Genomic DNA, 19,013 nt, shown 5'->3' on the forward strand with positions numbered 1-19,013 from the left:
AAACCCTTAATCTAACCTTCCATGACCTCCCTTATATAATGACCAAAACGTGAAATGAGACATAAAAGTAAAAGCATGGGACAACACTCTTCCAATCATGGCATGCACCATTAAACAGTTCAAAAGAAGACCATGCTTGGTCTCCTTTCAATTTTCGAAAAAGACATGTCACAAAGAAGACAAAAGTTGTCTCATGGCTAGTCATTACATATTTACATATACATATATATTATCTTTATAAAAATTCAATCATTTTATAAAGAATTCCCAACATATATATATATATATATATATATATATATATATATATATATATATATATATATATATATATAACTAGTCATATATAAATATCTTATTTTATATAAAACTACCTTTTATATAAATTGTAACTAGCTTATTAAGATATAAATATGAATATATAAATATCTTATTTTATATAAAACTACCTTTTATATAAATTGAACTAGTTTATTAAGATATAAATACAACTTACAAATAATCATACTTTATGATATATTTCATAAGTTGTTATTTCTCCAATAAATATTATTTCCACAAATAATAAATTCCCAATTAGTAAAATATTATTTCCATAAAATAATAATTTTCCAATTAAATACAAGTGTTGATATATTTATTAATAATCAAATTATACTAATAAATAATTAATTGACGGTAACTTGTTATATGGCGTGACCCTATAGGATCATATATTATTAGCAATATCATTCTATAATGACTCTTGGGCATACTAGATCTTTCAATCTCCCGTTTTCACAAGACTCATCATAGATTGATATCGACAGTGGTGAACGTCTAGCAACATTTCACTGCCCCCAATAACATATGACAAAGAATACCATTCATCAACATCCAATTCCCAAAAGCTCTAAGCTTCAATTTATGTATTAAGGTAAGTTATCAATTATCCCTTTGTTACAGATATTCTGTTGAACATGAGCCTTGGATCGCAATCAATCCCATTTGTAATTCAACTTTGGGTAACGTGCGTTAGATGTCTAACTCTCAACACATAAGACGAACAAATATCATCTTGACTACATAAGCCTCTTGCATAGTTCACACCATACACGAAAATGACTTTTATTACTTTCCGGTTAAGGAACAACATTTGGTCATATCAAAGCACAACACTCCCTACACTTAAGTCCCACTATGTGTCTCAGGTGTTAAGGATACAAAGATAGTACCTTTTAATCACGTGTTACTCATGACTGCGATCTATGAGTTGATCTTGATGCGGGTCCGTTCAGTACTAGTTCTCTAACAAGTACCTATGAAACTTGGTTACAACCACTTGCCTACTTTCATCTAGTGAGAGTCAACCAATCCATTTCATATTAGTCTTACTTCATAATTGCTCCCATAATCATGATCGACTATGAACCTTTAGAATTATAAGATTATTCATGGATTAAACATGTTAATATAGAACACAACAATTATTAATTTAATTATCATATCCCAGTATATCAAAACATTATTTTATAGTTGTTGTTACTGTTGGATTAGGAGTCTAAGCTCAGAACTATAATTGGTATGTACTTGACCCGATAGTAGCGTGGTCCTTTTGGGTTGCCTTCACCATAGCAATTTGATAGGATGAATTATAGAGAAAGAGGTTAATTGTGATTTATTAATATGTTATAAGAATAATATATTAATTGAGAAATCATATTATTTAATTAGTATTGATCAGAAATTAATTTGGAATTAATTTAGTGATCAAAAGAGACTGATTAAATTACGGGGACTGGTATTGGAATTATATGATAATTGCAAAGTTGGGCTTGTGGATCCCTAAGAAGAGATGGACAAAATTCTATGTGTAGCCCACACAGATTTCGTCAATAAGAGGCCTTCTGGAAGGATCTACTGGATTGCTTAACGCCTAAGCAGAGAATTAGGGTTCCAGTCAAATACCCTAATTGCACAACTATATAAAGATCCCATAACACCTTGAAATCGGCCACTTGCTTCTAAGAGAATACCCTAGCCGACTTTTGAGCCTCTTAACCTCTCTCATATTCTTCCAACTTGCTACTTGGCGTTTGTGACTCATTAGAGGTGCAACAATTGAGGCACTAAGCTCTTGAAGGTCAAGATCTACAAGCTACAAGGAAAAGGTATTCATCTAACTTTGTATTTATGTTATAAGTTCTGAAAATTGTATGCTAGTTAGGGTACATGCTTTGGATAACTTGATTTGCATGTATAACTTGAGAAAAACATAGATCTGAAGCATTAGGGTTGCATGTACACCATAGGAATGTTGTAGTGCTCATAACCCATCAGTGGTATCAGAGCATATGTTGTTTTTCTGTTGTATTTAATGCCATAGTTAATTGTTCAAAGCTGAAAAGAATCGATTTCTCGCCTCTGACAGATGAACTCGACGAGTCCATATTGAGACTCGACGAGTTGAGGCAACTCGACGAGTCCAAAGCGTGACTCGACGAGTTGACTCGTCTGATTGCAGGATTTTCGGATTTTAAGCCTAAATTAGATTTAGATAATTACCATAAACTGTTTTTTCTGTCAAAATCTGATTTTTCTAATATGGTAATGGATATCCTAATCTAATTGGAAGATAATGGTCAACATTTAAGATAATTACTAAATTATATGATAAACTAATTATTTGTAAATTTTGAATTGTATTTATGTTGCAAAATAAAATTGGATTAGATCAAATTTTGATAAAGATAAAATTATATGATTATTTTAATTATTTTAAATTTGATCTAGATAGTTTTGAAAAGTTTCATAACTTTCCCTGAAGTTTTGGAATTTAAAATTTGATTAAAAAAGGTTTTGATTTTGAAATATTAAATTCTAAACCCTAATGTTTTAAAAGGTTTAAAATACAACTCTTATACTATTATAATATTAAAAGCTTAATATATATATATATATATATATATATATATATATATATATATATATATATATATATATATATATATATATATATATAAGATGAGTCAGTTTTACCCTTAGTAGGCATCATTCACGAAGCTGGTCTATAAGGGGTGTTTAAGGAAGCGGCCTATAAAATGACCGCTGTTGGGTATCCACTCTTACCCACCACACTCTTTACTAGTGGAGGGTCGTTAGCCGAACGGGTAGGATACGACAACTAATTCCTCATTAATAAATATAATGATTATTATAAAGTAACTAAATGTTTTCATAAATTTCCAATCTTAGTTACTTTAGGAAAAATGTGAAAATGATGCTATTCCATGAAATTGTACTTTGCACCTTGCCAAGTCGTTAGTGGAGTGTGTGTGGTTAACTGGCACACTAACATGGACTAACAAGGGTGGAAGAGGGTAGCTCGATGTTTATAATAGATCAATGGAGTGTGTGTGGTTAACCGGCACATTGATTAGGTGATAAATGACATCGAGAGTACCGAGCACATTTGCATGGTTATTCACACCTTGTTTGCGATCCTCGGTATCCCAGTCACAAACTTGAAGGGCATAATCGTTCTCCATTTTGGATACCTTGGCGTGCCTCTTTGCTGTAGAGTAAGAGGTACCACAAATGTCAGATCCTCCAGAGATCACATTGATTACCTTGGCATCGGCAGGGGGGATCCTGGTTTGTCGAGGATCTTCTAAGGATCCCGGTCTTTTTCTTTGGATCTTTCCTTTCTTCTTCCAAGGATTTCTTTGAGGTATCCTTTGCCTAGGAGATAGCTTATCTCCTTCCTGAGAGCTATGCAGTCCACTGTGACGTGACCAAAGTCCTCATGATATGCTCACCATTTGGACTTGTCTTTTCGAGTAGTGGATGTTTCTCCTTTTCTTGGCCATCTTGCTTAGTCTCCAAGATCCTGCATAGCAAATAGTACACCTGAAATATCCACAGAAAAACAATAGTCAATAATCTTAGGAAAATCTTCTTCCTCTCCCTCATCTTTAAGGGCATTAACCCTGTGATGGTCAGGTTTGGAATAAGGTTTTGATTTAATGGATATTTGGGTCGAGGAATCGGCCTTCCTATTGGGTTGATCATAGGAGCTTGGTGGGTTGCTCCTCTTTTGGATCTCTTTGTCTTCTTCGAGCCTGATGAACCTTAGTGCTCTGTTTCTGACTTCGTCCATTCTCATGCATGGAGTCATTACGAGGTCTTCATAGAAGGGAGAATCCTTATTTAAGACCATTTTAAAGGCTTCAACTACAGGTACCATATCGATGTTGGGGATACTTAGAGCTTCCCTGCCAAACATATTCACAAAATTCCTAAGGGATTCCTTAGGATCCTGAACCACCCAATAGAGATCAGTAGTGATCTTTTTGAATGTTCTGCTACAAGGAAACTGATTGTTAAATAAATTAATCAAATGAGCAAATGATGTAATTGAATAAAGGGGGACGTTAAGAAGCCATTTTAGAGTTGATCCTGTGAGGGTGGAACCAAAACCCTTGCACAGGTAAGCTTCTTTCAAGTAAGTGGGGCTGGGAATGATCTCCATCCTTTCTCTGTATTGTGACACGTGCTCCTCAGGATCCGTAGTTCCATCGTAAGGCGTCATGCTGGGGGTCTGAAAGCGTTTCAGTACTTCAGTATCAGCTATTGCTGGAACGAATCTAGAGATCTTGTGGCTCGTGGGGGATACTTCCGGTACAGGCTGAACGACTCTGGGTACGCTTGATATCATTTGTCTTAGTTTTCGTAGTTCTTTAGCCATGATCGGGCTTAAACATGTATCAACATCCATTGAGTTAGTAGCAAAAAATATTATTATTGACGGGGTTACCAGGATCCTTTTTCTTGGGAGTAACAAAGGTTTCCTAGGGATCCTGGGTCGTATGGACTTGGTTTCTCGGAGTCGCGCCCCAATAGGGAACAGAAGTCTGTATTGAGGATCCAGTCTCGCGATGAACCGCTGAGGATCCCGGGTTATCAAAGTTCAGGATATTGGGTTTCAAGATCGAGGGCGCTGCATCCTGAGGCTTATGGATTTCTGTCCTCATCCTTTCCACTACCTTGAGAATTGTCCTATTATCCTCCTGCTGTTGGGCGACTTGTTGTTGTAGTATTTTTATTATAGCAAACACTACGTTGTTATAGATCACCACATAAGGATCCTGGAGTCCTGGGGTAATGATCGGAGAGGTGTTTTTCTTCGGTGTATCTAGGAGTTTTTTGGGGAGCTCCAGTCGGCGGTGGTGGGAGATTTTTGGAGGAAATGGGAGGAATCGAGGAAGAGAATAGAGTCGATTGAGTAGACTTGGTTTTTTGAAGGGTTTTGAACACCATGGCCCTACGATGGGCACCAAATTATTTTGGTCAGAAATTGAACAAGCAAAGATCGACCAAAGTGTATGAGAGGTTGTGATGTTTAGAACAATGCGAGTACAAACTATTGATCAAAGTGACACAAGTTGTTTACAAGGAAATCCCTTGATCCTTGCTAGGATCTCCGGCATAAAACCTTAGGAGGTGATAATGATCACCTGTCTTGATGATTTTATTGATTGAAAATGTCGATTGTAGAGAAAAATGTAAAGAGTACAAGTACAAGTGTTGTTGTTCTGCTAAGTCTTGTGTGTAGTGTGATTAATACAAGTGGTTTTTGTAGTATAAATCTAAGCAACAAGAACTCCGAAAATTCTGGTATCCTCCAAGATCAACTTATAGACGTTGCTTGACTTGGTCTTTTGGGTCCTTTGCATGGTCATGACGACTATTTGTTGAGAATAAGTCTTTGGCTGATCATTTCAGCACATGTGAGAAAAATAGTAGAGTATATAACCGTTATAAATATTTGAAAAATAATAGTCAGGATCCTGAAGTATGCTTGGGATCCTAAGATTTGAGGATCCTGAGGTTTGAGGATCTTGAGGTTTGAGGATCTTAATTGTAATTTTGAGATCCTATCCCTAACAACTAGCTTCTATGAATCTAAATAACATTGACTTGAGAGCATATATTTTCTCTGCTTGGACTTGCTCTATTTGGTAGAGATCATGCTTAAGTTCTTGAATATCTTTTGGATCATGATCTCTCTTGTACTCCAACTCACAATCCTCAGTAGAATGGGGTCCTCCACAAGCTCCGCTTCTATCTCGAGTTGATCCTCCCATTTTTGTGATCTTTTCTTCCATTGCCTCTAGCTTTACAATAACTGCACTGATAGCATCTTAACCTCCATATTTACTTCATTTTTCTTTGGTGATATCCTCCTTTGAGTTGTGATACTCTCTTGAATGCTTAGCGGATTCTTCAATCAAAGATTTATTTGTTCCCAGATCCTTCTTTGTTATGGGCCCTTGCGAGTCTAGAAGTTGACGAGTGCACACATCGACTCCATCATAAAATATTGAGATTTATTGTTGCACATTGAAGTCATGTTGGGGGCAATGTCGTAATAATCTCTAGGAACGCTCCCAAGCTTCTTATAGTGACTCCCTTTCTAATTGTTAATTTTAGATATTTCTCTTTAGCTTCTCTACTTTTGAAGGAGGGGTAAACTGGTTTATGAACTCAGTCCTAAAATCAACCCATGTCATGAATGCTCCAAAGGGAAGTGATTTTAACCATTCCTTAGCTTCACCCTTCAATGTGACCGGCAAAACTCGAAGCATCACCACATCTTTACTCACGTTTGGTACATTAAAATAATGTGAAACCTGCACCATCTCTTCTATGTACTCATATGCGTCCTCATGCTCTTTCCCATAAAAGGTAGATCTTTTAGCATATTAAGAATGTGCTCCGGAAGTTCAAACTTTATAGTGGTTAGGATTTTTTGTGGATCAAGACCCCATCTTTTGTCGTTCCTCATACGTCGTTTGTACTCCTCCATTATCATGGTCGTGATGTTCCCCATTTTTTTGCTAAAATAGAACTAAAAAATGCATAAAACGAACAAAAAACAACCAAACTAAAAATAGATTGTAACGTAACCACGACATGGCCAAGATGCCCATGACGTGGTTGCTGATCATAGAAAAATAAATGCAAAAAAATTAACTTTTTGCGGTTTTTACCCCACAAAAGGATCGAATAACTAAAGCAATTAAACTAAAAATCAAATAAGTTGTTCCCCGGCAACGGCGCCAAAAACTTGATGTGCACAGATTATACCTATCTAGTTTTAAATTTATAACCTAACGAACTTAACTAGCTAGAATGCACCTAGACAGTGTACCTAGTCGAATAATAAAATAGTTTAGGTAAGTTGGGTATCGATCACAGGGAACGGTATTTAATTTATAAAATAACTACCAAAAGCTAACCTAAGTAAAACAACTAAAATGGGGGGTTTCTTATCTGATTTTACAAGTTCAGAAAAACTTAAATTAAAATAACTAACTAATTACTAAAGTAAACAACTAGAAAGATGATTTTAAACCAAGAATAAAGGATACTTACTTTTAACTTCAAATCCCTCCTGTTTCTTGTTGTTGATTTCAAGACAATGGCTTAATTCCGTTAATTACCAAATAAAATTTACTAGTCATCATATTCAGACTAACTAGCATAAGTCAATTTAATAACTTTAACCCCGATGATCGTGCAAATTAAGGACACTAAATTGATTTTAAAGATAATTTGGACTCTGAATGATAGAATCTACAAACTACCATTCTTTAGTCAAGTCTAGTAATCGAGCAAATATTATGATCAAATACTGCTCTCTAACACAGTTAAGCAACTAACTTATCACCTATACTAGGATATGATCAGTCTCTAGCTCTAGCAATTTAATGGTTATAAACAACTAGGTAAATCAAGTTTATGCAACTTACTAAAGTTTAACTACACAAAACTTGAGAAAATCCAATAAAGATAGAAACTTTAACAAGCTAATTTTAGACTTATCAAACAATATTTAAAGCAAAAACCAACTTCATTAATCCATCAAACAATAAATCAACACATAGTATTTAGGAGTTCATATAATCTAAACGAAAGCAAGGGTTCTTAGCCCATAATCACAGCTGGAAAACACTTAAACATAAGGGAAACTAGACTAAACACGATTAAACTAGGCAAACCGAATGTGTAGATGCGAATCCTTGCTCCCATCGATTTATCTGTCACACCCCCAAACCGGAACGGCGGAAACGTTCGGGGGCGGATGATGTCATGTACAGTATCACAACAATTGCATAATAGTAATCAAAGTACAACAACCATGTATTAAAAAGTATAAGTTTTACATATGTGTTCAAGTCATTGTATACATGACACAAAAAAGTTAAAAGACATGAGTCAATGAAGCTCCGTCTTCTCAAAAATCCGTGGATGTACCTGTCTACTGATTTCCTGATAATACAAATAGTTTTGAAAAGGTGTCAACAATTAAGTTGGTGAGTTCATAAGCATGTTTGTAATTGAAATCTGTTTGTTTGATCCTTAAAAATGTACACATGTTTTTCCCAGAAAATCCTATATTTTCTATTGTAATATGTTGTACTCAAAATGTGTAAAAGTTATTGTACTTTGATATAGTGTGCTATAGTTTTAACCCATGTGAAACCAGGAAAAGTATGTTTCTCTGTACTGCCTTAGTATTCTGTATTTGTTCTTGTAAAATACTGTAATATAGTTTTATTATTTAATAAGACTATGTGAAGATGTTTACTTATTCTAACACTAATCGTATTGTTCAATACCAAATTGTGAGTTATCATAACCATGCTTGATGACCTAATATGGCCTGAACACGACGTTCTTCAGGCGTCGTTATCGGTACGACATTTGTCACCACAGGCCTGCCGACCTAGGTGTTGCAAGCAGCTCTGATGCGGGATTGTCAATACCGTATAGATCTATACACAAGTGTCACGCTCTCGCTCAAGGAGACTCTGGTTATAATTTCAGGACTTGGTTGGTACTTGGATAAATACTTGAAGTAAGTCTCACAAATGCTATATTGACGGTTACGTGTAGAATAATGAAAAGTTACATTGAAATAAATAAACTGTAATCTTTTCTCATAAACTATATTGAATATAGTTTATAGGTTTGTTATCCATAGGTTATCCTGAATATGTAAAGTAGTATACATGATCCACAAACTGTATCTCTTATAACTTGTATGTTTATTTTCCTTATTGAAATCCTATCTTTGAAAAGTAATATGTAAGTTCCATAAACTATACCCATTATAGTTTATATGTTTGTGTTTTACCGAAATGGAAACTTATGTATAGTAACTAATTTGGTAAATTTAAATCGAAAATCTGTAATACGGTTGTCCCGGGTAATTCAAGATTTATACCCAAATGGTATTAAAATAGTTTGCAAAAATTGTATTTTTGTTTAACGAGTTTAAAAATGAATTTATACTTATATAAATATAACATTTATATAATTTTGATTAAACAAACAGTCGAATAAATAATTCTACCCCAAGCCCACAACCAAACAAGGAACAGGAAATGGAGTCAAATTATCAATTTTAAGCATGTTCAATCCTAATTATATATATATATATATATATATATATATATATATATATATATATATATATATATATATATATATATATATATATATAATTTTATTACGACAAAAGTTAATAAATATTGAAAACATTTATATATTAACAAAAATTTCTTGTGTTACACTTGTATTCTCCCCCTAAAACAGTGAAAAATCATGAAAACGTAGGGGTATGAACTCACCTCGTGTGTGAGTTCCTGGTTGGTTACGATGTGGTTGTGATGATCCCCGGTATAGAATACGTGCGATTAACTGTATCCTAATTATATTTTACACATAATTGTATCCATAAATTAGCTAACTAGTAATTTAACATGATAATACCACTAGATTGTATAGACTACTTACAAATTGTAAGAAGTTCTTATGAAGTTTGAAGGTTTCTAGGTAACTGCTTGTAGATACGAAGAACTTTGATATGTTTTTTGAGAGCATATGAGTGAATTACGTTTACTGTATGTGTCAAATGAATTCATTTGTTCCTTAAATATGAAGTAAACTCATAAGGCGGTGAATATAAGGTTTACAGTAGAAATCATATTGGGAGGCTCACTTTAGATAAGATTTGAAGATATTTAAAGAGGGTTTACGGTTATACATTTCTAAAATGAAGTGTTTACGATCTAGAAACTCAAATGGTGAAGGGTTTACGGTTTGATTTCATCCCAATTAGGTGTTCACAGTATGACTTCTATTTCCTAATGTGTTCACGGTTTGACTCCTTATTCCAAAGGAGGGTTCACGGTTTGTTTCTTAATTCAAAGAGGTTCACGGTTTGCTTTTAAACTCCAACCGTGAACACCTTTTGTTTAATATAATGGGCCGTGAACCTTATCTTCTAGATTCTTTTGGACCGTGAACCATAGTATGTATCATTTTGTGGTTTAAACTTTAATCCCTTGGCTTATCTTGATTTGTATATTGAGTTATAAATGTATAGTTTTCAATATAAGTGTTCATAACTTATAAATAAGTATGATTTACAAAGTATGTATATAAAATAACTTATATAAACATGTCCTTAAGGTATTCATGTTCCTATGGTATTAATGTTATGATATGGATTTACTTGCATACGATTGTAGTTTAGACTTTTATTCGAATAACTTCAACTTACATTGATTTGAAATTACGGGTTGCTACATTATCCCTCCGTTAGAGGGAATTTCGTCCCGAAATTGTTTCTAAAGTATAACTCATGAACTAGGGAAAAGAGGTGGATACTTTTTTTCATTTGATCTTCCCGTTCCCAAGTGAATTCAGGTCCCCGCTTGGCATTCCAGCGAACCTTCACTATTGGTATACGGATTTGTTTTGTTCTTTTGACTTCCATATCCATGATCTCCACTGGTTCTTCTACGAAGTGTAGACTCTCATTTAACTCGGTTTCGTAGAGTGGGATTACGAGAGTCTCGTCAGACAGACACTTCTTGAGATTTGAGACGTGAAAAGTAGGATGAATGTTACTGAGTTCATGCGCTAGTTTGAGTTTCTAAGCAACCGGACCAATTCTAGCAAGAATCTCGAATGCTCCGATGTACCTTGGATTTAGTTTCCCACGTTTTTCGAATCGTATCATTCCTTTCCAAGGTGAGACCTTTAACAAAACTCGGTCACCAACCTGGAATTCCAAGGGTTTTCGTCGTTTGTCCGCATAACTTTTCTGTCTGTCTCTAGAAGCTTTCAATCGTTCCCGGATTTGGACAATCTGTTTTGTGGTTTCTCGAATGATCTCGGGACCGGTTAGTGTACTGTCGGGTATTTGGTTCTTGGCTAGTTAAGTATCCCCCACTTCAGCCCAACACAGAGGAGATCTGTACTTACGGCCATAGAGAGCTTCAAATGGAGCAACTTTAATACTAGTGTGATAGCTGTTGTTGTACGAGAATTCAATGAGTGGTAAATGGGTATCCCAAGATTTACCAAAATCTATCACACAAGCCCTTAACATGTCTTCCAGCGTTTGTATTGTTCTCTCGCTTTGTTCATCAGTCTGAGGATGGTACATTGTACTCATGTCAAGATTGGTTCCTAAGGACTTTTGCAATGATTGCCAAAACCACGAGGTAAATCTACTATCTCGGTCAGAGATAATAGATATTGGCACACCATGCAATCGTATTATGTCTTTAATATACGTCCTTGTTAACTTCTCCATTTTGTCAGTTTCTTTTAATGGCAGGAAGTGTGCGGATTTGGTTAATCTGTCGACGATTACCCAAATGGTGTCATGGCCACCCGTTGTTCTGGGTAACTTGGTTATGAAATCCATTGTAACCCGCTCCTACTTCCACTCAGGTATTTCTGGTTGTTGTAGTAGACTTGAGGACTTTTGATATTCTACCTTGACTTTGGTGCAAGTTAGGCACTTGCCCACATAGGTAGCAATTTTTGCTTTCATGTTCGGCCACCAATAGAGTTTCTTGAGGTCCAGATACATCTTGTCTGAACCTGGATGAATGGAGTATCGAGTTTTATGGGCTTCGTTCAAGGCAACATCTCTGTAACCACCAAACTTCGGTGTCCATATCTGTTTCATGAGATTAAGAACTTCGTCACTCTTGATTTCCAAGTTATTTTCCATTCCTCTTAATGCTTCACCCGTCATGTTCTCATGTTTCAACGCTTCCAACTAAGCCTCCTTGATCTGTGTGGATAGGTGGGAATGGATAGTCATAGTTAGAGACTTTACTCGGCAGCCCGAGTACTCTTTTCGACTAATGGCATCTGCTACTACATTGGCTTTACCGGGATGATAATGAATTTCGCATTCGTAATCATTGAGTAGTTCCACCAATCGTCGTTGTCTCATATTAAGTTCCGTTTGATCGAATATGTGTTGGAGGCTTTTGTGATCATTAAAGACTATGCATTTCGTACCGTACAGGTAATGCCTCCAGATCTTTAGAGCAAAAACCACTGCTCCCAATTCGAGGTCGTGTGTGGTATAATTGACTTCATGGTTCTTAAGCTGTCTCGAGGCATAGGATATGACCTTTCCTCGTTGCATAAGAACGCAACCTAGCCCTTGTTTGGACGCGTTGCAGTAAACTACAAAATCTTCCATCCCTTTTGGAGGGACAAAATCGGTGCGCTGCAGAGAGATCGCTTTAGTGTCTGGAAAGCAGTTTCTTGTTTCTCTTCCCAACTGAAGGTTACACCCTTCTGGGTCAAGGTGGTGAGTGGCTTCGCGATCTTTAAGAAGTCTTGGATGAACCTCCTGTAGTATCCAGCGAGACCTAGAAACTGACGAATTTCTGTTGGGTTTCGTGGGGTCGCCCAATTTTCGATAGCCTTGATCTTGGAGGGATCAACATGTATCCCTTCCTTGCTGAGTACATGACCTAGGAATTCCACCTTACGAATCCAAAATTCACACTTCGAGAACTTCGCATACAATTTCTCTGCCCTTAAGGTTTCCAAGACTTGTCGTAAGTGTTGGTTGTGTTCTTCCTTACTTCGGGAATAGACTAGTATATCGTCAATGAAAACTATAACGAACTTGTCTAAGTAAGGTCGAAACACACGGTTCATCAGGTCCATGAATACTGCAGGTGCATTCGTTAGACCAAAGGGCATCACTATGAATTCATAGTGACCATAGCGAGTTCTAAAAGCAGTCTTTGGAATATCAGTCTCCTGGACTCGTAGCTGATGGTATCCCGATCTCAGGTCAATCTTGGAGAAGAAACTTGCCCCTTGAAGTTGATCGAAGAGGTCGTCTATCCGTGGTAGAGGGTATCGGTTCTTAACGGTAAGTTTGTTTAGTTCGCGATAATCTATGCACATTCGGAACGATCCATCCTTCTTTTTCACGAACAAGACCGGTGCTCCCTAGGGTGAGAAGCTTGGTCTAATGAAGCCTTTACTAAGAAGTTCGTTCAATTGGCTGGATAGTTCCTACATCTCTGATGGTCAAAGACGATATGGGGATTTAGCTACAGGGGTAGCTCCAGGAATCAAGTCGATTCGGAATTCGACTTGCCGTTCAGGAGGAACTCCTGATAGATCTTCGGGGAAAACATCAGGGAACTCACAGACTTCCGGGATATCCTTAATGCTTTTTACTTCTTGTGTTTTATCTACCACATGGGCTAAAAAGGCACAGTAATCTTTACGAAGATACATCTTGGCCTTGACGCAAGAAATGATTTGAAGATTTGCACCGGATTTGTCGCCATAGATAACGAGAGATTCGTTACTTGGCAGATTAAGACGAATGGCTCTTTCAAAACATAGGATATCAGCACGATGAAGACTTAACCAATCCATGCTGATTATAATGTCAAATCTTTTAATTGAGACCAGCATAAGGTCAATTTGAAATGAATGGTTGTTTAGAGTAAGTGTGCATCCTATGTATATGTCATTTGTGATTTCGGTCTTTCCATTTTCCATCTCTATCGTGAATGTATCTTTTAATGTTTGGGGATTCTGTTTTAGTAGATGTTTGAATTTATGGCTCACGAAGCTTTTCTCCGCACCACTATCGAAAAGAATGCATGCGTAAGAATTGTTGAGAAAAAACGTACCGGTCACCACGGTAGGATCTTCCATTGCTTCTTCGTGGCCAATTGCCAAGATTCTCCCCACACCACCATCATTCTTTTTCTTTGGGCAGTTTCTCTTGAAGTGCCCAATTTCGCCACACTCATAAAAATCTTGGCTTACTCCCGCAGTAGGGACTTGAGAGATGGGTTGCGCTGGTGCTTTACAGAAGCGGGCAGTATGCCCCTTCTTGTTGCAGTTTCTGCAATGCATTTTCCTGCAAACTCCCGTGTGATGGAAGTTGCATTTATTGCACTTTGGCAAAGTTCCAGCGTATCGAATTGGGGTTGTTTGAGTAGCAGAAACGGGTGTAGGTGTAGGAGTAGGAACAGCAGCAGGAACAATAGCAGTGTGTACTGCCACAGTTTGCTGTTTCTTGGAGGGATCTTGTGATGATTGCCCCTTTCGTTTATTCCAGAACTTCTTTTTGCTGCCTCCTTCTTTGGGCTTTTCAGGAACAGCTGGCACGGAGCCTTGACGAACTCCATGATCTACTAATGTATGTGCCAGACGCTTGGCACTGTCGAATGTAAGTGGATTAGCAGCAATGACGTTTCCTTGAGTCGGGGTAGTTAATCCCCAGATGTATCTTTCTATTTTCATATTCTTCGGGGTGACCATCCCAGGACACAGAAGCTCCAGGTCACTGAATCTGGCCGTATATGCAGCAATATCGGAGTCTTTCATCGTCAGACTTCAGAGTTCTTGCTCTAACTTTTGTATTTCGCCTCTGGGACAATATTCTGCCAGCATCAGAACTTTTAAATCTTCCCAGCCCATGGCATTGGCGACCAGGAGAGATAATGATTTGACATAGTCGTTCCACCAGGAAAGGGCTTTGTCTAAGAAGGTGCATGATGCAAACTTTACTTTGCTTGCTTCATGGCAAGCACATATTTCAAACACTGATTCGGTTTTCTCGAACCAGCGTGTCAGAGTAATGACACCTCTGGTGCCATCAAAGAATTTGGGTTTTTCATTCGTGAAATCTTTATATGAACACTCTCGATGGTGTCCAAGACTTTCCCCATGATTAGAGTTGTGGGCACCACTGCCAGCTCCACTAGTACCACTGGCGTTAATTTGCGTCATGGCTGCAGCCACGGCGGCGGTTACTGCTGCTTGGAAGACAGTAGGATCATACTGTGGAGGTGGTGGTGGTGGTGGAATAGGTCGATTGTTGTTGAAACCTCTATTTGATTTACGTGGCGGCATCTTTTTCTACAAAATTTTCAAATATGAAAATGATGGTAAGAATTTAATAGTGATTATAAATCAGAAGACTTTGAACCAATACACACTGGTTCAATACGTATTCTGCAAAGAGTTTGAAATAGAGTCTACCACAAGTAATAACTTGTAAAATATCATCAAGAATTTTGATAGATATTTTCCATAGAAAAGAGAATGCATGTCAATTTCATTGGTATATTAGATGTATAGAGTTCAGAAAATTTGACCTTAAAGTAGGTCTACAACATACCAACTTAACGGGAAAACTTTGACAGCATACTGACCTTTCGAAAAATGAATTTCGAGGTCTAACCATAGACATGAAAAATAACACTAGAGTCCATAATTAGGCTTAATCTATACCCAAAAGAGTGAGTATGGTATGCCCTACTCGCAAGGAGTGTTGTTCTGCTTTGTATTAGTTTCAGCGCTAGATGTGGCCAACTGGTGTTCTGTTTCCAATACACGCCTTTCTAATGATGCTTGGCGCTGCTGAAGTTCTCTAATCTCGGCTCGGTTGGCAGCTAGTTCTCTCTGCAGGGCCTCGGTGTGATTTCTGGTTAACTCTTGGTCTTCGCTCAAGTGGCGGAGGCGAGCCGTGTTAACTACCGTAGTAGCACCAACCTCTACGACTCAGTGGATGGCTGCTCTTGCTTGCTCGTCGTTACGAGCAACTCGATGTACTAACACAGTGAGGGCTCTGTCTGCTGAGCCTCCCTCATCAAGGTTGTAGAAGCTTAGGTCCCCATTATAGGGAAGGTGCTGACCCTGTTCATGACTCCACCCCTCTAAGTTTACTGCCCACTGTGGTGTCGGACCTTGGAAGTTCTGTCAGAATTGGGATTTTTGGCAAGTTGAGGTGGATCATAGACTTCTGATTCCGAGTCAGAGTCTTCTTGAATATCCTCTTCCTCGAAGTCTTCTTCTATTGGAACTACAGGGTCGTCTTCTGGTTCCTCTTCGAGCCATCCTCTGTTCCCTTGATTGGGAAAGTACGGATCCCCCAGCAGATGAAATCCAGTCATGTTATCTATGCGAGAATAGGGGTGTAAGAGTTATTAATAAATCTAGAGATGGTGTTATCGTGTTATAAATACTCCTATAGTATTTAAATTTATGTTGGGTTCTAGAGTTCTTCTGGTATATAGGTTTGGTAAGTTTTAGACTCGTTGCAACACCATGATTACTCCCAAACACATGTTAGTCATATCTCAAATAAATATAGTTGATCAGGCTATATTTATCCCAGATATGATTACATAACTGTCCAGGTTTAACTGTAGTGTCCAACATCTAAATACTTTTATGTAGTTCTCACTGTGATACTGTTTCTTGTATGTATACATGTTAGTATACTTCTTATAAAATACTTAGATTTTAAAAGTATACTTTTAGTCAGAGCGCTTCAGCCCCATTGTATTTATAGTTATATATCATTTATGGTTTGATATACTTAGTTCACTATAAACAATTCTCTGATACCATCTGTCACACCCCCAAACCGGAACGGCGGAAACGTTCGGGGGCGGATGACGCCATGTATAATATCACAACAATTGCATAATAATAATCAAAGTACAACAACCATGTATTAAAAAGTATAAGTTTTACATATGTGTTCAAGTCATTGTATACATGACACAAAAAAGTTAAAAGACATGAGTCAATGAAGCTCCGTCTTCTCAAAAATCCGTGGATGTACCTGTCTACTGATTTCCTGATAATACAAGTAGTTTTGAAAAGGTGTCAACAATTAAGTTGGTGATTTCATAAGCATGTTTGTAATTGAAATCTGTTTGTTTGTTCCTTAAAAATGTACACATGTTTTTCCCAGAAAATCCTATATTTTCTATTGTAATATGTTGTACTCAAAATGTGTAAAAGTTATTGTACTCTGATATAGTGTGCTATAGTTTTAACCCATGTGAAACCAGGAAAAGTATGTTTCTCTGTACTGCCTTAGTATTCTGTATTTGTTCTTGTAAAATACTGTAATATAGTTTTATTATTTAATAAGACTATGTGAAGATGTTTACTTATTCTAACACTAATCGTATTGTTCAGTACCAAATTGTGAGTTATTATAACCATGCTTGATGACCTAAGATGGCCTGAACACGACGTTCTTCAGGCGTCGTTATCGGTACGACATTTGTCACCACAGGCCTGTCGGCCTAGCTGTTGCAAGCAGCTCTGGTGCAGGATTGTTAATCCCGTATAGATCTATACACAAGTTTCACGCTCTCCCTCCAGGAGACTCTGGTTACAATTTCAGGACTTGGTTGCTACTTGGATAAGTACTTGAAGTAAGTCTCACAAATGCTATATTGACGGTTACGTGTAGAATAATGAAAAGTTACTTTAAAATAAATAAACTGTAAGCTTTTCTCATAAACTATATTGAATATAGTTTATAGGTTTGTTATCCATAAGTTATCCTGAATATGTAAAGAAGTATACATGATCCACAAACTGTATCTCATATAATTTGTATGTTTATTTTCCTTATTGAAATCTGATCTTTGAAAAGTAATATGTAAGTTGCATAAACTATACCCATTATAGTTTACATGTTTGTGTTTTACCGAAATGGAAACTTATGTATTATAAATAATTTGGTAAATGTAAATCGAAAATCTGTAATACGGTTTTCCCGGGTAATTCAAGATTTATACCCAAATGGTATTAAAATAGTTTGCAAAAATTGTATTTTTGTTTAACGAGTTTAAAAATGAATTTATACTTTTATAAATATAATATTTATATAATTTTAATTAAACAAACAGTCGAATAAATAATTCTGCCCCAAGCCCACAACCAAACAAGGAACAGAAAATGGAGCCAAATTATCAATTCTAAGCCTGTTGAATCATAATTATAATATATATATATATATATATATATAATTTTATTACGACAACAACTAATAAATATTGAAAACATTTATATATTAACACAAATTTCTTGTGTTACACTTGTGTTCTCCCCCTAAAACAGTGAAACATCAAGAAAGCGTAGGGGGTATGAACTCACCTCGTGTGTGAGTTCATAGTTGGTTATGATGTGGTTGTGACGATCCCCGGTATAGAATACGTGCGATTAACCGTATCCTAATTATATTTTACACATAATTGTATCCATAAATTAGCTAACTAGTAATTTAACATGGTAATACCACTAGATTGCATAGACTACTTACAAATTGTAAAGAAGTTCTTATGAAGTTTGAAGGTTTATGGGTAACTGCTTGCAGATGCGAAGAACTTTGCTATGTGTTTTGAGAGCATATGAGTTAATTACGTTTACTGTATGTTTCAAATGAATTCATTTGTTCCTTAAATATGAAGTAAACTCATAAGGCGGTGAATGTAAGGTTTACAGTAGAAATCACATTGGGAGGCTAACTTTAGATAAGATTTGAAAATATTTGAAGAGGGTTTACGGTTATACACTTCCAAAATGAAGTGTTTACGGTCTAGAAACTCAAATGGTGAAGGGTTTACGGTTTGATTTAATTCCAATTAGGTGTTCACGGTTTGACTTCTATTTCCTAATGTGTTCACGATTTGACTCCTTATTCCAAAGGAGGGTTCACGGTTTGTTTCTTAATTCAAAGGGGTTCACGGTTTGCTTTTAAACTCCAACCGTGAACACCTTTTGTTTAATATAATGGACCGTGAACCTTATGTTCTAGATTATTTTGGATCGTGAACCAGAGTATGTATCATTTTTTGGTT

The 19,013-nt window shown here is 36.6% G+C and overlaps 1 non-coding gene across 1 annotated transcript; it reads left to right on the forward strand.

Moving 5' to 3' along the window:
• The first annotated feature begins 6,384 nt into the window (after positions 1 to 6,384).
• On the forward strand, positions 6,385 to 6,490 carry LOC145118118 (small nucleolar RNA R71). The gene has a single exon (XR_013713098.1). It is a non-coding gene; the product is annotated as a small nucleolar RNA R71 (small nucleolar RNA).
• The last annotated feature ends 12,523 nt before the right edge of the window (positions 6,491 to 19,013 follow it).

Source organism: Lactuca virosa, chromosome 5 (genome assembly GCF_052849685.1).
Source record: "Lactuca virosa cultivar CGN04683 chromosome 5, Lactuca_virosa_CGN04683_v6, whole genome shotgun sequence".
Lineage (NCBI taxonomy): Eukaryota > Viridiplantae > Streptophyta > Magnoliopsida > Asterales > Asteraceae > Lactuca > Lactuca virosa.